The following is a 23259-nucleotide window of genomic DNA, read 5'->3' on the forward strand; positions in this document are numbered from 1 at the left end:
TGTACAGAAATTTAAAAAATTGCCACTCATTTTCTCACTTGCCCAGAGGTATTTTTAAAACGTGATCACATCTTGCATTCAGTTAGCATGGCCCCTTGTAGCTAAAGCACTTTCCACCGTGGTTGGCTCTGTGCTGCAGTCTTATCCACCTTGGACAGCACTGCAGAATCTCCCGTCCCACAGACAGGCCGACATCTGTTTTACCCACCCCCTAATTTTGAATACCTGTGCAAGTTCCTCCCTTAAGAGAACTTATTCAGACATAAAATGTTTTCCTTCTATAAAAACTGTGCATTCCACAAGGAAATAAAAGGAAGGAAATATTTTGGTGATTTTTTTTCTTTTGAGGAAGATTAGCCCTGAGCTAACTACTGCCAGTCCTCCTCTTTTTGCTGAGGAAGACTGGGCCTGAGCTAACATCCATGCCCATCTTCCTCTACTTCCTATGTGGGATGCCTACCACAGCATGGTGTGCCAAGCGGTGCCATGTCCGCACCTGGCATCTGAACCGGCGAACCCCAGGCCGCTGAGAAGCAGAACGTGCCAACTTAACCGCTGCGCCACCGGGCCGGCCCCACATTTCAGTGATTCTTGATCTGCATCAATAGATTCTTTTCCCAGCAGGCGTGCTGGTGAGTTCATCATTTTCCACAGTCTGTAGCACCCAGCATGCATCGGGTGAAAGGTGACACCTGATTAATAAGATTTTTTTTTACCACCAAGCGTGAATGTTTTTCCACATAGAGTAAAAACTGTGTTTTAAGAGACCTGTCTGATTAATTGGCATGGGGTGATGCCTTGACATGTAACTTTTCTAGTAATTTAGGCAGAACGTGAGGCCGTGAAGGTAGAAAGAGGTGGAATGATGACTTGCTTGAGTAACCAGTCATGACAGTGTAGTATAGTCTGTTTTGCTGAAGTGGGAGTTTCTGTAAAGCAGCTGGGCTCAATGTGACCAGCAAATGGGGAAGGTCGTCAGTATAACGTGAAAGTTGCGTTGGTCCATAGTGATTCCCGGGTGTTAGTGTTTGGCGCCTCTGATAGAGCAGCAAGCACGAGGGACGGCACGGATGGAGCCACACGCCTGTTCCTGAGCCTCCTTCAACTACTTTCTTCTCCTGTGCTCAGTTCTTTCAGTCTGTGTGCATTTTGTCCTTGTCCTCATAACTCATCAGTGTTAACCATTAAACCCCTTCCATGCAGCTACCCACACCTTATTTATTAATTGTGGTAAAATACACAGAACATAAAATTTACCATGTTAATCGTTTTTTAGTGTGCAGTTCACTAGCATTAAGTATGTTCACGTTGTTATGCAATCATCGCCATCATCCATCTCCATAACTCTTTTCATCTTGCAAAACTGAATCTGACTGCCCATTCTCCCCTCCCCTCAGCCCCTGACAACTACCATTCTACTTTCTGTCTCTGTGATTTTGACTACTTTATCTTATGTAGGTAGAATCATACAGTATCTATTCTTCTGTGTCTGGCTTATTTCACTTCACATAATGTCCTAAAGGTTCATCCATGTTGTAGCATGTGTCTGAATTTCCCTCCTTTCTAAAGCTGAATAGGATTCCACTGTATGGCTATACCACCTTTTGTTTATCCATTTATCCATCAGTGGACACTGAGGTTGCTTCCACCTCTTGGCTATTGTGAACAATGCTGCTATAAACATGGCTGTACAAATATCTGTTCAAGTCCCTACTTTTCATTTCTCCTCTTTTTAAAGATGAAGTCATATACTTGCTGTTGTATTTCTTTACTAGGACTCTAACGTGCCTTTTTCCCTGTGTGAGTCTTTTAATAAAAGTTATTATTATTTTGTTAGGGCTCTGGTAATAAAGTTGTAAGAAATTGAGTGGTCTGCCTCAGCTCTCCTTCTCCCGTGAACTCTGCTGTCTGTTGTGCACAGTTTTACAGAATGAGAGGGGTGTTTGTTTAGAAATGCATGTATGCATCTCCTCATTGCAGAAATGCTCCTAGAGTTGAAAGAAAATAAGTGGGGAGATAACTCCGTGCTGTACTACCTGACTTGACAGCCTTAGAAATTTAACCACACTCAGTTTTCTCCCCAGTAACTCTGCCCACTGCCAGGGTTCCTGGAGGAGTACCTGACGTTAGGCATTACATGCAAACGCCTGGTCCACACGTCACAGGAGTTCAAGGCATCATCATCTGTAACAGGATTGAGCAGAGGCTGAAAACCAGAGAGGGAACTTGGTTGGATAGTTGAGAGGCTCTGTAAGCAACGGGCACGACTATTCTCTCAAGCCTCTAACTGTTTACATCGTACACAAGGCTTATGGACCAAACAAGTTAGATAAGCGAAAAATGTGAACATAGCATTCTGTTCTAGCGTGAGTGTGTGCACAGAGAGATTTGGAAAGCTTAAGGAGGCCGGCGAGGGGTGGATCGAGGGAAGGAAGGTCACAGGAGTTGCTGTCAATTTCCATAGAGCTGCTTGTTTATTATTCATGGTTTCCGTGAGTGTTTCTACCAGTAAAGAAAGGCTCTTCTCAGCATGCCACAGAGAGGACTGTGATTCAGGGACGGTGACTAGACTTGGTGGAATGTAAACTCGGTCTACAAACACAGAAGAAGTAAAATGAGGATTTGAATGTTATATTTGACCACTTGGTCAAATTATTTGCCACTGAGGAAGTAGGGGCTCAGAGACCCACACAGGAGTCTAGGATTTAGGTTAACTCTTGTCATCCTGAGGGCCTAGTAAGGATGATATCAGTCTAGTCGTCAGCGTAGTTAGGCCTGAACATTCACCAAAATTGAGTTCTTGGGCTTTCTGTTTTACGGAAATATTAAAACACAGGAGAAAAAAAGAGTCCCTTTTTAGTTTTTCAGTTATATGATAACGTAGAACATATAATGTCAGTGTTATTGTATAAATAAAATTTCCAATAACTTAGAGTTACAATTAGAATTTACCAGAGAAAGGGAAATAACATCTATTCGTTTGGAAGGCAGGCATAAGAGTATCACTAGCTGAAACCAACTATCTCTGCCCTAGAAGAGGGAGATGGCGGGGCGAAAAGGGAGAAGGAAGAAGAACGGGGCAGAGGGAAAGGATGTCACATCTGTACCCTCTTTATTATCACACTTTGGTAGTTTTCACATTCCCAGTCACTGTGGTGTTTCTCCAGCTATGGGATTCATCCCATTAGTGAGTCCACAAGAACCCAAAAAACAATGAGAATAGAGAATGTCAGAATGTGTTGCATGTGTAAGAGTTGTATGTGTAAGCACTGTTTGTAAATATTTTCTCCTTGTGTCTAGTGTTCATGAATGGATTTCCTAGATTTTAATGTAAAATACGTTTCTTACTGTGGGTTGCGGTCAGATGTTTGAGAAACATTCTCATACTTTCCTGTCTTCTGCTCCTGGACCTTCATTTTCAGTCAATGAGAATTTTGTGTCCAAATCTGGCTTCTCTTTGACTTAAACAAATGATCCTGGGTTGATTCCAATGCTAGTTAACTTTCTACCACCACCTACTCGGGAATCAGGGGTTGCCCTGAGCGTGCCCCACACTGCTAGCATGTCTCTCAGCTGTGGTGTAGTGGAAAGAGTCCTGCATTTTGAGCTAAAAACTTGGGTTTGAATCTCAGTTCAGCCACTGGTCAGTCGTAGGACCACAGATATGATTGCTTAAAAATCTCTCCAATCCACGCTGATCTTTTCCAGCCAATTTAATTCAACAAATATTTGTTGAATGCCTATTCAGTACTGGGTATGATACTGGGCACCAGGAATTTGAGAAGCTTTCAGGCTGATGATGGAGAGAAGCACATGATTCTAAAAGAATTATGGGAAGGAAGGTGAGGAGATACTTAATTCTGCTTGTCGGAAGGGTAGGATGTAAGGTGTAAGCTGAAGTAGGTCACAGGTATGGGGAAAGCCCCTGGCATGGACCCTGAAGGAGACCCCGGCCGTGAGTGGGGCTGAGATTTTCGGTAGATGAGTGGACAGATGGTCATGTTGGATAACGGCGAGTGAGTACAAGCACGGGCTGTGAGGAGAAGAACTCGGCCCTTCCTTCTCTGAGGTGCCTCAGCCCTCAAATGTCTTCTGTCTCCTCTTTCCTCTCCCATCACAGCTTCAGCCTCTCTAGGCAAACCAATTTCCTCCCCTCCCCAACCCACCTCCAGCACCAGTTTCACCCCTGGCTCCCACCCATCCCATGGTTGGCCTCATACAGAACTTACCTCCTGCCTATCATCTAGAGAGCAAATTATAGGTTTAGTTACGTTTTAGCTATGTTTAGCGTCCCAAGCATTCAGATCCTAGGAGGTGCCTCTGACTCGTACATACATGTTCTTTGGGGGAACTTGGCAGGATCTCCTTTTTGAAGACTTTCCAGACTTGCCTTCCACTCCTGTATTAGTTGGGATTCTCCAGAGAAACAGAACCAGCAGGATAGGAGAGAAAGAGAGAATTAAGGAACTGACTCACGTAATAGTGGGGACTGGCAAGTCCAAAATCTGTAGGGCAGGCTGGAAACTAAGGCAGGTTTTCCAAGTCCAGTCTTGAGGCCAAATTCCTTCTTCCTTGGGAAACTTTAATCTTTGCTCTTAAAACCTTTGATTGGATAAGGCCCACCCACATTATGAGAGTAATCTGCTTTACTCAAAGTCTACTGATTCAAATGTTAATCACCCCAAAAAAAGACTTTCACAGCAACATCTAGACTGGTGTTTGACCAAACAAGTGGGTGCCAAGACCCAGCCAAGTTGACATGTAAAATTAACCATCATCACCACTGGCCCCACATACACACTAAAGAATTGACAAGTTCCTGTCTGGGCCTCTGGATATTTTAATCCATTCTGTCAGTAATCTTGGGAAGAGAGATAATTATCATCATTTTACAGATGAGACCATTGAGAGCCACACGGTTCTGGAAATGGAAGCCAGGTCACAGCATCCACGTTGTGTGTGCTGCCTACCGCAGCATAGCAGTGTCTGTGCTGTGAGCGTGATGATGGGCCCCTGAGCAGAGAGGACTGTGAGATGGCCATGCACGGGGGCTTTGAAAGTGAAACAGACCTTGATGTGAGGCCCAGCTCTGCCAAACACACTCAGCGGAGGGCGTGGGGCCACTTACATAACCTCTCTGTGCCTTAGTTTCCCCCTTTATAAAATGAAGATGATAATAAACTTTCCTAGGGTGGTTTTAATGACGACATGAAATGTGCAACACAGTGCCTGGCACATAGCAATCATGTGCTAGACAATAATAATGTCAGTAATAACAAGAATATTTAATCATTCACAGCCAGTTTATTTGGAGAGAATCAAAATAATCCATTTACACACCTGAAAATTCTGTCGCTGCCAGGGTTTCATAATGAAATGCTTCAAGTTGCGCATACATATATGTATAATCCCAGACTACTCCATAATTTTAATAAACCGTATCACATGTCTGTCTATTATTTATCTTACCATTTGTAATATCTCTTCACCATGTACACTTCCACTTACTTAGTCTTTAGTGAGCACCAGTGTTTTGTGTTTCTGGTGGTCTATTGAACACCTAATTTCCTTTGACAATTTTTTTGTACTTAGCCTTTGATTCTGTGTTTTTTGTCTTGTTACCTTCCTGGAAGGCAATGCCCATTACCAGGCTCATTGTTCTGAGAGGGTGGGATCTGGAGCTCAACTGTCCAGGTTCAAATCCCAGCTATGGGGCTTAGGTAAGTCGCCAACCTCCCTAGAAAGGCCTTGGCTTCCTCATCTGTCAAATGGGAATATTAGCAGTTCCTACACTATAGCGTTGTTATGAGGATTAAATGATTAAAAACACGTAAAATGCTTAAAACATCACCTGGCACATATTAGGTATCAAATAGACATTACTGTTCCTACCATCCTTGTAGTTTTTAACAGTACTAAGCATTATTTATGCTCGACTAGTTGAACTGATGTTAGTGAACTGAACTGTACACGGCCCAGGATGGGGCAGCAAAGGCAAGAGAAGGGTGTGTTGCTGGAGGGACGTGGCTCAGTCCTCAGAGAACTCATAGCTCTGTGACGTTGGCGAGAACTGATGGAAGCAGCAGACGCAGCAAAGCGCAATGCCTGCCCTCGGAAGGGGCCCCAGGGACCATGGTCAGGACTCAGCTGCTCTCCTCAGCACTCGCTGCACCCACACCCCCTCTAACAGCATGTGTCACGTCGTATGTAATGACCCCCTCCTCTGCCTCTGCTGGACCGTGAGCCCCACGAGGGAGGGCCGTGTCATCGTCGTTGGGCATCTCCAGCAGTCTGCACGGTGGGAGTTCTATGTCAATTGTAGAATAAATTCATGAAAGTGCTCCAGAGCTCCCTCAACTCTCCTCATGTGACCAGCGTCTGGGCTCACAGCGCCCTTGTCCCGTCTTGTCCCCGCAGAGATGGTGCTCAGGGCCTTTTCAAAATTGCACAGCACAAGACGTATCTGGGTCACTCACCATGACCCTTTCTTCAAACAACCTGTTCATTCATGAGGCTTATATTAGATGGTCCCTGAGCAAGGCACCGGGGCTGAATGATGAGTGATTCAAGACCCCATCCTGGAGGAATTCACACATCTTAAAAGAGTTTTGTCTCTCTCACCCGGGTGTTCTGGCTACATATTGATTATCTCTGTTCTTTCTCACTTTCACATTTTAAATTATAACTGCTCTTTTCACCTCTAACTTTCACGTATTCTCAAAACGCAACGTAGTTGAATGTGATAAAGGCAAATGTGGAAAACAAGCGATACTGACTATATGTCTGAAAAAAGTTGTATTACGTCTGTGCTCTGTGCTCATGTCTGCTTCCGTTCTCTGAGTTGAGACTAGGGCATCCTCTCTAGATGATGTCCTCAACCTCACTTCATTTCATCTGCATTTCTTCCCCCACAAACATTAAATCAACATTATAACATTGCAGCGCATTACAAACGCGTTGGCCCTTCACGCTGGCTGGCCCCGTGTCTCTGGGATTTCCAAAGAGGCCATTGTGTGATCCCGGGACCAGTGACGTGTGAGCCACATCGTCCATCTGCTGTCCTGTCTTTGGGCTGCTGGGCCCACAGCACTAGGCTTTACTTACTGGGTTTCTCCTGCGCTGCCACCATCACACAGTCCTCACGCTTACCTTTCTTTGTGAACAGAACTTATTCGTGTCATATAGACAAGGAATAAGTAATAGAGCCAATAGTCTGTTGACGAGTGGCAGAAAAGTGAAGAAGTTGACCATTTAGAACTAACCATGAATAAAGTAAGCTCTGTGGACGAAGAGATCAGCACAGGCAGCCTCCCACTTTCCACAGAGGTGTCTGGTGGAGGGACTGCTCCCAGCAAACTGCAAGAGAGAGTGTGGACATTTTCTGTGAAAGAGATCACAAATACCCTCCACATTGTTGAGTGCCAGCTCTATCTATCTTTTAAGTTGTGAGGAAAGAGCACATACTTCCTGGGGATCTGTGCAGGAGAACAGTCTAAAAGACGAGATAATTTTGAAATATTTGTGGAGATTGATGCCCATTAAAAATGTCTGGGAAGTGGCCTTGTAGGGGTGTGGTGGAAAGAGGATGGAGTCTGGAATTTGTCCCATAGGGTTTGAATCCCAGTGCAGCCACTTTTACCTGTGTGACCTGGTGAGCAAAATGGAAATACGTGTGTACCATTTGTGAAACAAGTACTTTTTCATGAGGAGATTTATATATGTTCTCTCTTGATGGTCACAACAACTCTGGGTAATGAGTACTACTGTTATCCCTATTTTTCTGACAGAAAACTGAGGCTAAGACAATACCAAGTGTTAATGAAGGTGGTGGAGCACCCGGAACTCTACTAAATCACTTGTGAGAATGTAAAGTGATACAACCATTCTGAAAAAATGTTTGGCAGTCCCAAATAAAGGTAAACAAGTGCAAACTCTATGATCCAGTAATACCACTTCTGGGTATATACCCAAAAGAAGCGTGATTTTTTTTTTTTCTAAGAGCATGTTTGAGAATGTTCATGGAAGCATAATAATCAATAGTGGAAACAATCTAATTGTCCATCAACGTAAGATAGGACATGGTATATTCAAACAGTGGAATACTACACAGCAATGGAAAAGAATGCCCTACATGGAACAGGGATGACTCTCATAGACATAACATTAAGTAAAAGAAGTCAGACACAAAAGAATACATACTGCATGATTCCATTTATGTGAAGTCCAAAAAGAAACAGAACTAATTTATGGTGATAGCGGTTAGAATAATCTTTACCCTTGAGATGGTGAGTATTGCTAACTAGGAGAGCACACGAGGCCACCTTCTGAGGGCTAGAAATGTTCTATATTTTGATCAGCCTGGTGTTTACATTGATATTGTATTACTTTTCTGTGATGTGAAAACAAATTACCACAAACTTAGTGGGTTAAAACAGCCTGTGTGTATTTTCTGTCAGTTTCCATGGATCAAGAGTCTGGGCATAGCTTAGCTGGGTCCTCCACTCTGAGTTGCAGTCAAGATATGAGCTGGACTGTGTTCTAATCAGGAAGCTTGAGTGGGGAAGAAACTGCTCCCAAACCCATTCAGTTTGTTGGCAGAACTTGTTTCCTTGCGGCTGTATCACTGGCAGCCCCAGTTTTTTGATGGCTGTTGGCTGGAGACTGCCTCCAGGTCCTAGAGGCTGCTCACAGTTCCTCGCCATGCAGGCTTCTCCAACGCGGCCACTTACTTCATCAAGCCAGCAGCAAGAGTCTCTGTCTCTAGTCTGCTGAGATGGGGTCTATATAACAGAACATAATCATAGGAGTGATAGCCTATCATCTTTGCCGTATTCTATTGGTTAGGTGAAAATGGCAGATTCTGTCTGCACTCAGGGGGAGTGGCTTATATGAAGACACAAACCCCAAGAGGCAGGCATCATTGAGGGTCACCTTAGGGTCTGTCCAGCATACTCACACACACACACATTCATCCAGCTGTACATGTCAGATTTTTGTACTGCACAGAATCTAAGTTATATCTCCATTTTTAAATATGTGAAGCTAAGAGGTATAAAATAACTTGCTCTGAGTCACTCAGCTACTAAGTGGCAGGGTGGGATTCAAATTCAGCTCTGTCTGATCCCAAAACCTGTGTTCTCATTCTGCGGATTGAATGAAGGGATGGAAATAAGCCCAAAGTATGCTCTGGCCAGAGGATGTTAGCCATCATAACCAAGATGAGTCATTGCAGTCTTATTATTGGAAACAGTAGCAGTTTAATTCTGAAAAATGTTCAGGAAGCAATTTATATATCTCAAACAATGCAGTAAGTCCAAGAAGCTGCCAGAACCCTTGGGTTCCTGTCTAAGGACTTCTCCAAGTGTCTTTGGTCAGTGTATGCCTTTACCACTGTTTTCTCCAACCTCTACGAATATGATTCTATTATTATAGTTCAGTTTCCTAGCACATCCATTTATTCGTCCTCCCTAACTACCCAGGTCTAGAGGTTTGCTGTGAATATTCCATAGTTAATATTCTGATCTATGAAGTAAGCCTCTGTTTTAAGATTCACTATAATAGAACTGTCTCCGTAACTTGTTCCTCATTATTCACGGCTGCTTAGGAGTAAACAGTGAATCAGCACGCACTCCCCCGTCTGTTCTCCTGCACTTTTGAAGTCAGTGGGGAAAAAAAAGAATTAACTTGGGTTGTAAAAAGGAAGAGTTTGGTCAGAGCTGAAATTCAAAACTGGTCACACGATTCATCTCAAATTATAGTTGTGGGCTATGGAGGACATTAAGAGTTTGGTTAGAATTTTGGAGTTGAAAAGAATTATTGTTTTAAAGGACTTATAAAAATCAGCTAAAAAGAACTGGCAGCCTGCCTAGACAGTCAGATCTCTGATTTTAGGAACTGCTTTTTTTTCATTTAAATACCATTCTTAAAGTGTGTAATATACTTTTAAGCATGTAATAATAGCTCATAGTGTATTATTACTATCACTTATTATTATTTTATTGACTACCTAGTACCTACTATGTACCTAGTATTGTGGGAGATCCCAAAGTAAATAAATAAAGTAAAAGAAAAAAAGTACTGTCCTGAAGGAGATCATAATCTCTTTGATCAGTGCTAAAAGAAGTGTGTCTGAAGTCTCAGGGTGCCACCATAGATCAAGTAATTGATGCTACCTAAGGCTACATACTGTACAGTTCCAACTATATGGTATCCCGGAAAAGGCAAAATTATGGAGATGGTAGCAAGCCCAGTGGTTGCCAGGGTTAGAGGGCAGGGAGGGCTGGACAGGGGGAGCACAGGGGATTTTTAGGGCAGTGATAGAGTGGTGTTAGATGCGTGACAGCTTGCATTTGTCAAAACCTATAGACTTGGCTAACAGGAAGAGTGAGCCTAGTGTAAGCTGTGGGCGGGGTTAATAATAACGTATCAGTATTGGCTCACCAACTGTGACGAATGTGCCACGCTGACCTCAGATGTTAATAATCACGGAAACTGTCAGAGGAAAGGGGGATATGTGCGGACTTTCTGTGCTCTCTGGTCAACTTTTCTGTAAACCAAAAACTGCTCTAAAAAATAAAGTATTAACTAAAAAAAAAAATATATATATATATATATATATATATTATATTATATTTACTGCCCTCCAGGAGCTCCTAATCTCTGGTCAGTGCTAAAACAGCACTGTGTCTGAGTCTTGGGGTATCACCGAGTATGCAGTAATGAACCCTAACTGGGAAGTCAGGGAAGGCTTCAAAGAACAAGTGAGCCTGAGGTGAGCCTTGAGAAGACGCTGCGTCCATTAGGCGAGCGTGGGTGTGCCTGTGTATGCGCTCCTAGTAGCCATTTGTATCACATCCTCTCTGTAGGTCAGGTGACTCTAAACTCTTTGCAGAGATTATCTCATTTAATCCCCGTCACAACAGGGCAGGTATTACTATTTCTAAACTACAGATGAAGAAACTAAGGTTCAGAAGAGCTTATCCAAGGCCACCCAGCTAGTGAAAGGTGAAAGGGGGACTTTATGCCAGATCTGCCCACCCCTGAAGCCAGGGCTCCATCACCAAGGGTAGAGGTCACATCACGCAGAGGATTAAGGCATACTGTGTCACCATGAAGGGGTCAGAGTGAAAACAAAAACTGGTAGATGAGGGTATCAATCATGGCAATTTAATAAAGAAGAAAGGATTTCAGGAGTGGCCTGATTAAGGCAAAGAGAAAGACTTTGCTTATGGAGAACTGCTCTGGAAAAGTCTCTTCCGTGTAGTCAACGTATACTCTCGAATCCTAGATGCACAGTTCAAAGACCGGAAAGGGGTCTTAACGAGCTTTTACAACCACTTTGGAATCAGGCAGTTGCAGACGTGGCTGCTTCCCTCCTCATCCCAGTGGCTATGAACAACTTCTGTGGGCAGGTTAGAAAGCTGGAGCCTCTGTTTTACTGCTCATTCTCCTCTCTTTCTTATGGCTGCCTTGCCATCACATTCCCTCCAGATCCAGGCGTGAAAGCCTCCCTTTCGCTGAGCACACAGGGAGGGCACTGCAGATGGATGCTGGAGCTGGCTTCTGGCCCATCTCCTCCGTGCTCTCTAGTCCCATTGGCCTCGATGCCCCATGCCTGGGCAAAGAGCAAGGAAAATGCTTTTCTCTCTCTCCCCAAATTAGTTGGACTCTCTCTACTCTCCCCCAAATAGACATGCATGTGTTAAAATAATTCAACAAAGACCAAACATCATTCTTTCATCCTAGAAAGCTTAGAGAGATGTCTGCTCTAATAAACTGTAGAATAAAAGACAGCAAATCCTTCTTTTCTGTTCTAATCAATAATGACAGCCGCTATTTACTAAGCATTTTACCATGTGCCAGGCCTGAGTGACCTTACATCCATCATCACACTTAATCTGCACCACGATGTGTCATAGATAAAGAGAGAGTCACAGTGAGGTTAAGGAATGTTCCCGAAGCCACAGGGCTGGCGTGGAAGACGCTCCGGCTTCTCAGGTCTTACCTTCCGCTGCAGGGGCAGTTGTGGGCCAGTCAATCTCCGTTTTCTCCCCATCCCACCTTCACAACCAATTAAAAAACAAGACGCTGGAGAGTGACAGATGAAGATAAAAATGTCAGTGACATTGCCCATAAAGTCAATTGGAGAATGTGACTTCAGGTTTATGGGAAAAGTTCTTGCTAATATTCTGCTCCCTTAGCCAGGTGTGGACCTTCAGTCACCCCATGCAGGTGACAGTGTCTCTGAGGCAGAGACACTGACCCCAGATCGCTCCCTGAAGTAGTCTGGGTGGAGAGGTTAGAAAAGAGTGACTCCTCTGTGCTTTAGTAAATTACTACTAAATGAGTAACGAATTAGGTCCGTTCTATCAAGGTGGGTGGACCAGTGGATTTCTCCCAGCAGTCAGGTAACTCCTATGGCTGTAGAGGGTAAGGCCTGAGACCAGAACGTTACTTTGTGGCAGCTCCTCAAAGACAAAATCTAAAATGAGTAGAAAGGAGTTTCCTTTCTGTATTAGTCAGCTTGGGCTGTCATGACAAAATACCACAGAGTGGGTGGCTTAAACAACAGGAATTTATTTCCCTCGGATTCTAGAGGCTGAGAAGTCCCAGATGAAGGCGCTAACACAACGTTTGGTGAGAGCCCCCTTCCTGGCTTGCAGATGGCCCCTTCTTCCTGTATCCTGTCACGGGAGAGCGCGAGTGACCAGCACTGTGGTCCATCTTCCTTTTCTTATAAGGGACTAACCCTGTTACCCAACAAAAAGGGAGTCTGCTGCCTGCTGTGCATAAAAGCCAATACTTACTGGCTTTTGAGAAAAGAAAAGGCTTTGTTGCGAGGTTGACCAGCAAGGAGACAGACCGCAAGGCTCTCAATTCTGTCTCCCTGATCCAGAGTTTGGGGGGAAATCTAGGAAGTGAGGGGAATAGGCTGGGACGCAGAAGCCCTGGTGGGGCGGGTTTCGATTGGAGGGCTTTAAATATTTATGGTGTGGAAGGGGCTTGAACACTGGATCTTCCTACACGATGGACTGCTTGCTTCTGATGAGAGCCCGGCTTTCAAGTTCCAATCTTGTCCAGGTCCTTTGGTTCAGGGGGGAAAGAATCTTTGGTTCCGGGTGTTATTTCAGGTCTAGATTTTCTCCTCTGTACATGCTCTGGCTCCATGACCTGCAGTTTCTGTTGATAAGATGGGGTCTGTTTAAACTGGTCTCATGGTTACAATCCTATCATGGGGCCCTACCCTCAAGACTTCATCTAAACCTACTTACCTTTCAAAAGTCCCATCCTAAAACCATCTCATTAGGGGTTGGGACTTCCACATATGAGTCTTGTGGGGACACAAACATTCAGTCCATAACACTTTCCTCCCTTGCTGCTTCTCCAGAGAACCCAGGAGGAGTGGGGACTTTGAGCAGACTGATACAACAATGCTTCTTCAGAACCTTGGAGGAACTCACAGTCCTGCTTTCTTCGTAGTGTTTAAAAGCGGGAGGGTGAAATGAAATCCTGGCTCCAGCATTTACTAGCCATGTGCTCTTAGGCAATTCATGCAACTTCTCTGAACTTTGTTTTCCCCATCTACAATACAAGAATGATAATAGTACCTCAAGGGCTGCTTTGAGGCTTTAAGGGATAATGAATGTAAAGGACACAGCATATTAAGTGCTCAATAAATATTAACGGAAAGACACATTATAATTTCAGAGATGTTATTATGTGAAAAAAAAGTGCACCTTGGTAAGAGACGGTCATTTCCATGCCTGGACATCATCCTGCAGAAAGCGCAGTGGTATTATGATGAAGCTTTGCTGAAATCTTTGGATTGGCCACTGGTACAGTTTAGGCTGTTAGTCAGAGTTGGGTACCAGTAGATCACTGAGAGGAAAAAAGTTCAAAGAAACCTCTGGAGGTTCCCATTTGCAGCAAAGGCAGAATGCTGATGTCAGCTTTGTTAGCATGTTGGTGAGTGATGGCTAGTCCTGTGGGCAGAGAGGGAGGTCACCATAGGAGATTTAGGCCTTTTCTCTCAGAAGCCACACCCAGATTCCCCATGAAATGATGGAAGCAGAAGGAAACCTAGAGAGGGATCGCTGGTCCGAATCTCTCATTTAACAGATCAGAAAAGTGAGATCCAGAGAAGTCTGGTGATTTATGCACTTGATGCGTATGGCTGGTGATGGTGCTGGGTTTGCAGCGCCCGGTCTCTCCATGTCAGATCGATGAGTTTTCCCTGGAACCGTGCTGCCTTGCTCCAATGAGTTAGTAATCTAAAACCAGAAATATCTTTTATCCCACGAGCTCGAGTCCCACTAAAACTCTGAAAAATGCATTTTTTAAAGGAGGAACTAATAATGATTGAGCACCTCTACGTGCTACGGTACCAGAAGTCTTAGTATTGAAGTTTGCTATTTTCCGAACAGTCCAGAGAGGGAGGTTTCTCTTTTCACTGAGGACGAAGCTGAAACTCAGAAAGGAACAGAGCTTGCCCAGGGCCGCTGGTGTCAGGGAAGCAGACACGTCTAGGGGCTACAGAAATCCATTTATCTGAGGGCCAGGCCTATTTTACCCAAGAACATGGCATAGTATTCTTGGCATTCTTCACTAGAAAAAGTGTTGCATGTAAATATTAATACTGGTTTCCAAGCAGGCAGAAATGATCCTTTTTTAGACACAGATTTTTCAAAAACAAAAATCAAAATTTTTTCCTCAGATTTATGCTAATTCTAAAGAGATAATTTAAAAAACTCTCATTTTAGCTCTTGATATTCTTTTTCTAACAATACTAAAATAGATTTCATTTTTAACGTTTATGAAAGCTTTATGAAGATTTTAAGTTATATAATGTAGAAATAAAATGGAATATTTGATATTAGCCTCTCATGCTATGTCTCTAAAATTTTGATAGTTTATTTTTATCATACTTTTTTCTGCTTTAAAAATAGATGCTGGTCTAAAATTTCGGGAATTTCAATAAAGATTCAAACAATAACGTAAAAATTTGCCCATATTTCCACTACCCAGAGATAATTACCATTAATACTTTGGTGTATGTGCTTTAATTAATAGACTATTTTTTAGAGCAATTTCAGGTTTACAGAAAAACTGAATGGAAAGGAGAGTTCCTTCTTCTTCAACTCTGGCCCCGCCCCCAATTTCTCCTATTATCTTACATCAGTGTGCTACATCTGTTACAAGTGATGAGCTAATATTGATAATTATTATTAACTAAAGTCCAGTTTACCTGAGGGCTCACTCTTGTTGGTGTACATTCTGTGGGTTTTGACAAATGCACAATGACATATCCACCATTTTAGTATCATACAGAATAATTTTTTCACCATTTAAAACAGCATATATGAAATTAATTTTGACTTTTCAATGGGTAATTTAATAATTTTATATGTTTTTTAGTTTTAAAATAGTGGTTACTGTTCTTTGATTATAAAAGCAATACATGTTTATAACAATAGGGCTGGTCCATCATAACCCATCAAATGAATTATCTAAAAAACGATCGTTTTTAAAAGAATTTATTTTATGAATTCCATTAGCTGCATATCAGGAAATAATCATGGAATATTTGGGGCCCAGATCCCAACGCAGAAGGGTTCGCTTTGCTCGGTGGTTTTCACGTAAATTAATGACTAGGCCTTGAGCCACATAGGAAAGGTGATAGTTCTTTGAATGCATTCACCGAAACAGTCCACGTAAGACTTGCCCTGGGGAGACGCGTAGCTTAAAAAAATCCTCACCTAGTGTTTCCTTTGCTCAAAAAAGCACAGCCATGGCGCCTTACCTAGAGTGAACTCCCGGTCCAGACCCAGGGGATCGAGCGGGCAGTGGGGGGCGGTTGCCCGGGCGACGCGATGGCTCCTCCGGCCCTGGACTAGGCTGGGAGGTTGATGGGGGTGGGAGGGAAAGCCTAGTTTACCGGGCCGGACTTGTGGGGGGTGGTAGGGGGGAGGCGCTGGGGTGGACAGAAGGGAGCCGGACTAGGGGGCGTGTAGCTGAGGAGAATAGGAGCTATGGTGGGGGGGAGTGTTGCAGGGCAGGGGGCGTGGCGGGGGGGGGAGGGCGGGGGGGGGGGGGGGGGGGGTGTGCCGGGGGGGGGGGGGAGGGGAGATTGGGAATTGGATGGGAGGATGGTGGAGGTAGCCGGGCTGGCGGCGTGGTGGCCTACGAGGGAGCCGGGCTTAGTCTAGGAGTGGGGGGCATCGCCCGGCCGGGGACGAGAACCGTCCTAGGGTCGTAGTCTGGGGCCGGGTCGGGAGAACCCTTTTGGGGCGTGGTCTGGGGCCGGGTCGGGGGCGTGGCCGGGTCGGGAGAACCGGGCTGGGGCGTGGTCTGGGGCCGGGAGAACCCGGTTGGGGCGTGGTCTGGGGGCCGGGCCGGGGGCGTGGCCTGGGGAGCCGGCGGCTGAGGCGCGGGCGGGGATTCGGCGCCGTGCTTTCTCCGGTGGCCGCTCCGCCCGCCGCCAGCCCCGAGACCGCGCGCGGGAGCGGAGCCTCCTCCGGCAGCCCGGCGTGCTCGGAGCTCCGCGGGACTGGGACCACCCCTGGGTCGCAGGGACGTCTTGGATCCGCCGACTCTGGAAGCTCTGCCGAGTGGGGGCCGCGTGAGGTGAGGCTGCGCCGGGGGCGCGCGGCTCTGCGGGCTGGCGCGGGGCGGGCGTCGGGGGCTGTTAGCTGGGAACCCCGGGAGAGGAATTAGCCCCAGACGATGGGTTTCGTAGCCTGAGGACGCCTGCTCTCTCCTCTCCGATTCTCGGGGCCGCCGGGCTGCCCACCTGTTGGCGCCCTGCGCTGGCTGCTCGGCGCCCTTGCCCCCGCCCGGCGGCGCTGCCCCGGGGAGGGCGTGCAGGCGGCGTTCTTGGAAAAGGCCGTCTCCAGCACCACCCTTCCAGGGGTTGCCCTGAAACTTTACCCGCGCTCCGGCTCGCCGGCCGGGCCTGCGAGATTGCGCCAGGAGGGCGGACAGAGGTTCGGGGAGCCCGGTGCGGCCCGGAGCCCCTTTAACGCTCAGCTCCCTCCGGCGGCCAGCGCCCGCCCAGGTCTGCTGCGTCCGGGGGACCGAGAGGGATGCGGCTGGAGAGCTTAGCTCCGAAAACAAGTTTCCTTCCCGGGCCCAACTGAGTCTTCACCAGAAAGACAGTGGGACCCGGTGTCTGTCGTTTCTTGGTTGGAGGGCGTGAGTTGCTTTGGTTCCATTTCTGTTGACGAGGTGGGGGAATTGACACACCAGCCCCAGGAGGATAGAGGCCAGGCTGCTGCCCACGTCTGGGCAACTCAGGTGACCTGTGCTGGCGGGCCACCGGCTGACTGTGCAAAGTTACAGAGCCTAAGTAAATTTCCCCTCCCTCCAAGTGCGAAAAAACAAACCAGACCAAACCAACAAAACTCTCTCGGTTAGTTGCTTCCCAGCGTTGTATAATAATATTGATAAACGGTATGATAATTTGAATTTATTTAGCACTTGTTCCCAAGGCTCTCCATATTCGTCTATCCTCCACCCCCTCCTCGTTTTCTACGGTGCCTGGTGTTTTCTTCCCTGTTACCCCCTCCTGGTCTCCCAGTTCTTTGCTCTCCTTTGCTGACAGGAACGGATATTTCACTCAGTTTTATTTTTCCCCTTTTCCTAGCAAATGCTTCTTTTCTCTTTATGTCCCCCTCCCCCATCTTCCAGACTTCCTCTCTGCATTGTTCTCCGGGTGCCTGTTAATTATGCACCCCTCCAAGGGCGGCTGGACCTTGCCTCTAACCCCTCCCCCCATCCTTTAGAGTTTTATGTGGCTATTTCTTATTATCCAATATTTTCATTTTCATCTACCCCCTTTGGCCCTCAAATTTGCCATCTGCCTGCCACCCAGCTTGCTGATCTCCTTTTTGATTTGTGCTCCTGTGCATGTGTAGTCTTCATTCTCTCCCCAGTTTCTCCCCCTCGGCCTTCCTTGCCTTTCACCTACTTCTCCCTGACAAGTGCTTTCCCAGCCGCAGCCTGCCACGGCCTCCACGGCACACCTTGTTTCAGTTCCTTAGGTTGTGATTATTCCTACTCCATCGCCATCCCATCCCTGAGTTCCTTTTCCTTCTTCCAGACAGTCCTCCATTACCTTGCAGACATCTTTATTTCAGAAGGTCTGAAAGTGTCAGGAGGAGGAGGCAGCGAGCAGCTGCGTTTCCCTGGGAGAGCTCTGGATTTCAGGACCTCCCTTCTGCTCCTGTTTCTGTTTGTTTTCTTACTGAAGTGGTGTTGTACACGTCGTTCTTGAATCGTGTCAGCATTGGTAGGCCTGTGAATATTAGGTAGCATTTCTTGAACACTGAGTGTGGGCCAGCACTCTTCTGAGGGCCTTACAGGCAGTGATAACTCATTAATCCTCCTCACACCCCTGGAACGTAGATACTCTTACTGGCCCCATATTACCAATGAGAAAAAGGAGGCTCAGAGGAGTTAAGTAGCAGGACCAGTTTCTGGTGGCTGTGTAGTGGGGGAGCCCTTCTCACTGGGCAGCCGAGCTTCCATGCAACAGGACCTTTTGAACTCAGAGGTGGGCTGGGTTTCAGCTTTGGAAGTGAGGTCATTATTTGCACATTTTATGTATACTGCAGTTTATACCAGTGGGAGACATAATATCTATACCTGTAGGACAGTGTATGGGGAAAACCTAATGCCTGATATCCCTCAGAAAGCCTGGGACACTGCCCGCGCTGACTGAATTCGTGCTCATTTCCAGCCTGCTTTCCTGAAGAGAAGGCACCGGCCCTCCTAGCTGCAGGAAGCGCAGAAGAAAGCTTCATAAAAAACACCATTGCCAGCCGTCTCCCTCCATGTGTTGAGAGTTCAGTTTCACTTTAGCTAGCCAGACCTTTAGGGTCCCTGATAGCCCTGTGATTTTATGAGTCTTGTTTATTTCTATTTCATTATGTAATTTTCTTTTTTAAAGATTGGCCCTGAGCTCACATCTGTTGCCAGTCTTTTTTTTTCTTCTTCTTCCCAAAGCCCCCCAGTACATAGCTGTATATTCTAGTTGTAGGTCCTTCTGGCTGTGCTGTGTGGGACGCTGCCTCAGCATGGCCTGATGAGCAGTGCCATGTCCGTGCCCAGGATCCGAACCAATGAAACCCTGAGCCGCCGAAGCAGAGCACGTGAACTTAACCACTCGGCCACAGGGCCGGCCCCTCATTATGTAATTTTAAAGCCTTGTTCAAATATGTTTTTGTTAGTCTTCGCCTTCCTGAAAGTTGGAGGCACGTATTTCTACTTTTGCAGATACTGAAGCAGAGTGTTGGTAAGGTTCTATAATTTAATAGCTGGAAGGGACCTGACATTCCACAGATGAGGAAACTATGGGCTAGAGAAATAAAATGATGTGTCCAAGGGACAGCAGTGGCACAGTAGAGCTGGCCTGAGATCCTGGATCTGCTGGCTCTAGTCCCTAGCTCTCGAGGCCTGGCCCTACAGCGTGGTGGGTTGACCTCTGCCTGCTGCTGAAAGCCAGTCAACCTTCTTTCCCCATCCCTTCCTGAGCTAAGAGGCGTTGGAAGAATTCATTTAGGATGGAAATGGTCAGTGGTTTTCTTTTTCTTTTTTTTTTGTCTGAAAGCTAAACATTTAAAAAATGTTTGCTTTGAGATATATAATGGCATAAATGGGATCATAAAATCACGCAAGTATAAATTCAGATATGTTAGAAAGAAAGATTTTTGTTATTTCCAAAACACCAGGAAAGAACACGAAATGTACATTGCTTTCTAGAGGAAAATCATGTAATATATGACAATGTGAAAATCAGTAACTGGAATATTTGATTGTATTTTTCATTTGTGGAGAGAAAGGCATTAGTACAAAAGTGCTCACATGATTTCCTTTACCTCTGCATCTCAGATAAAGCAGCAGTGGGGCGAGGAGAACCTGTCAAGTTGGTTGTTTCTTTGTTGGCTCTGCCGTGCCCTCCTCTCCTCTTGGACTCCACTCTGCCCTCCTGATTCCCAGCTCTGCTCCTTCCTGTCTGTTGAATGCCTTTCTCCAGGAACCCTCAGGGAATTGGAGGGTGTTGTTTACCCATGATGCTCAATTGACAGAGTTAAACCTAATGCCCCAAGGCATGTGTTCACATAATTAACTTCTCTCTTAGCTTCTAAAAAGAGATGGGTGGTTGTGTGCCATCCCTGGGAGAACTGAGGAAACATTCGCTCAAGTCGTTGTCTCTTCTGTGGTTCAGATGAGGATCGTTGCAACTGAAGAGGAAGTTCAGTTTTACTGCTCCCCTTTCACAGTTGTAGAAGTGGAGGCTCAGGTTGGTGTTGTGGTCAGAGCCCCACAGTAAATGACAAGACTGAGATTTGAACACAGGCTGCCTGGCTCAGGAGGCTGTGTGCGTGCTGCCCTGTGTCTGTGTCCTCTGTGGCTTGTAACTCCCTCAGGCAGCACTGTTCCCACGTGCCTTTTACAAACTAGATGATTCCTGCTTGCTGACCGAAGTTGGAACCTGAGAGGAAGGGCAGGGGCAAGGTGACCATGAGGGCTCCCAGGAGTTCCCAGGCCGGTCCTTGTGCCGGCTCACTTCACGTGCAGATTGGGCTTTCTGATGGTGCCTAAGACAACACTGGGGCTGTGGCAGTGCCAGGAATGGAAAGAGAATGGTCTGCATTTCTAATGCATGCTTGTGGCAATTTGCTGTGGTCTGGATGTCAGCATTTGTGGACACAGGTAATGACCCATCCTGTGGTCATAGTGTTCAGATTTCTGGGACATAGGACTGTTACCTCATCTAACTGGGACCTTAAAGGACCTGATTTCTTGGTCAGAAATGATCTCCGCCCATTTCCCTGCAACAGGACCAGTCTGTGTCATTGTGGAAGAAATGAGAGCTCAACATTGTAATTTCAGGGACCATGTGCCTGACTCGAAATATCTTCCTCTCTAGCCTGCCACATCTGGACTGGAAACACCCCCGTCGTCCTCACTCTGGATTCAGCCAGATTCGGGAGCTCTAAGAGGGCTCTGCACGCGGAGGTGGAGAGGGAGGGAGGGGCCAGCCTTTCCCTCACCCCGTAACACTGAGACAGTTTGTTTCCTAGGATTGGCAAGCTGTCCTTGGAGAAAAGTAGAACACAGGGCTGAAGGGACCAGACTGGAAAGTGTCAGTGGAGGGAGGCAGCCCGTAAGAAACTGGGAAATTGGGATCTTTGCTTACCGCCTAGGACAGGCGCAGAGGAGGGCCAGTGCGAGAGTTGACTGTTACGCAGCGGGCAGGGGGCGGGGAGGGAGACGTGTGTCTGCTACTGGACTTCGATCACAGTCTCGCACAGAGATTGTTGTTGTGTATTAAGAGGAACAGCGAGCAGTCTGGTACTTGAGTGTTAAAGTTACGATTCACTCACATTAGACAAGTTTCTGAGGTCAGGCCCTAGTACGTAGCCACGACGTATGACGTGGAGAGACAGAGATAAACGAAACACGTCCCATTTGTGTATTGGGACTGTCTCTATGGCTGCTGCAGAAGTTTGCCCATTTCTGCTCTTCCTCGTGGGATGGGGTGTTCATATGTGCACACTTACTGTGCACCTTTTCTGTGCCAGGCCTTGTGCTAGATACTGAAGATGGAAAGAGACTCAGGAAAAGCCCCTTTCCTCAAGAGGAGGCTCACTATTCTTGTCCAGTGGAGAGGTAGACGTGTGAAAGCAAAGTCTTGAAACACACAGCAGGTGTAGCAATCAGTTTATGGGGAGGGTGTTAGGAGAGAGCACATGAGAGGCTGAGGATCCAGGAAGGCTTCCTGGAGGAGGAGCTAACTACAGCCTGGGCTAAATGGTAACAGGAGTGAGCAGACTGGGGAGGGAGCTGACAGAGGGACACATTCCAGCCCCTCGGGACAGAGCAAGCAGAGGTCAAGACTTCAGCTTGTCGACTCTAGGGACCCTCAAACAGTTCACCTGCAGCCCCCAGCTCATCATTCATGACTGTTTTGGTGTGCCTAGAGCAGTGGCTGTGTCTGTGTCACTTGGGGCTTTGTTAGAAAAGCAACTCTACTGTTCTCTCCCAGACCTACTGAAGGAGAAATTCTGGGGTGGGGCCCAGCATTTATTTTTTATTTATTTATTTATTTTTTGAGGAAGATTAGCCCTGAGCTAACATCTGCTGCCAATCCTCCTCTTTTTGCTGAGGAAGACTGGCCCTGAGCTAACATCCGTGCCCATCTTCCTCTACTTATACGTGGGACGCCTACCACAGCATGGCTTGCCAAATGGTGCCATGTCCACACCCGGGATCCGAACCGGTGAACCCCGGGCCGCCGAAGAGGAACGTGCGAACTTAACCACTGTGCCACTGGGCCGGCCCGGGGCCCAGCATTTTAACAAGGCTTCCAGGTGGTTTTCATGTACACTAGAGCTTGAGAGCCGCTGTTCTAGAACATGTGTGTTCCAGAGTTCCTGGACAGCTGCTCTTCATGGCCACACTATAGTTGGAACTATGTTCCTACCAGGTTGCACTGTGTGAGATTCACCTCAAGTCGACAGCCGTCTGCATTTCTTGTACTTCTTTGCCCAGCGTACATCCTCACAATTTCTCTTCCCACCCCACTTCATTTCATTGCATACCAGCTTTTCTATTATTTCTATAACACCTTTACCTGACGTGATTTCTTTGTATTTGACAGTAGTCAAATAACCTGGGTTCAGATCCCAACTCTGCTGTTTGCCAGCAGTGTGATCTTGGCAAGACGTTAACGTCTCCCTGCCTCAGTTGCCTTTTCTGAAAAATATAGATAGAACGGTACCCATCTCTTAGGTAAGTTTCAAACTTTGCTGCACATTGGAATTACCTGGGGAATCTTTAAAAAATTTGATGCCTACTCCTACCCTCAAATATCATGATTGGTTTTGGGTGTAACCTAACTTGGAATTTTTAGAATCTTCCCATATGCAGTAACGTTTGGGAACCACTGTCATAGGCTGTTGTGAGGATGAAGGTAGTTGATCCTGTGAAGTACTAAGAGTGCCAGGCACACAGTAAGTGCTTACTATACGTCTGCTGCTGGGAGCTCGTGTGCTGCTGGGGGTTTGTCTGCTGGTGGAGGCTCGTGTGCTGCTGGTGGGGGCTCGTGTGCTGGTGGAGGCTTGTATGCTGATGGTGGGGCTTGTGTGTTGTGGGGCACGTGTGCTGGTGGGGGCTCCTGTCCTGGTGGGGGCTCCTGTGCTGGTAGGGGCTCCTCTGCTGGTGGGGGCTCCTGCTGGTGAGGGCTTGTGTGCTGGT

The 23259-nt window shown here is 46.5% G+C and overlaps 1 protein-coding gene across 6 annotated transcripts in view; it reads left to right on the forward strand.

The window, feature by feature from the left end:
* SPATA13 (spermatogenesis associated 13) overlaps positions 1 to 23259 on the forward strand; it is a 343789-nt gene that overhangs the window by 176980 nt on the left and 143550 nt on the right. The window contains exon 1 of one of the 6 annotated variants that reach the window (XM_046664705.1): positions 7896 to 7916. The exons of 4 other annotated variants lie outside the window; for them this stretch is intronic. The gene's annotated coding sequence lies outside the window, so the exon portion shown is untranslated. Of the gene's footprint in view, positions 1 to 7895; positions 7917 to 16418; positions 16624 to 23259 lie in introns of those variants that run through there. One more of the 6 variants, XM_046664704.1, reaches the window with a different exon arrangement.

This window comes from Equus quagga, chromosome 6 (genome assembly GCF_021613505.1).
Source record: "Equus quagga isolate Etosha38 chromosome 6, UCLA_HA_Equagga_1.0, whole genome shotgun sequence".
In the NCBI taxonomy this organism is placed as follows: Eukaryota; Metazoa; Chordata; class Mammalia; order Perissodactyla; family Equidae; genus Equus; species Equus quagga.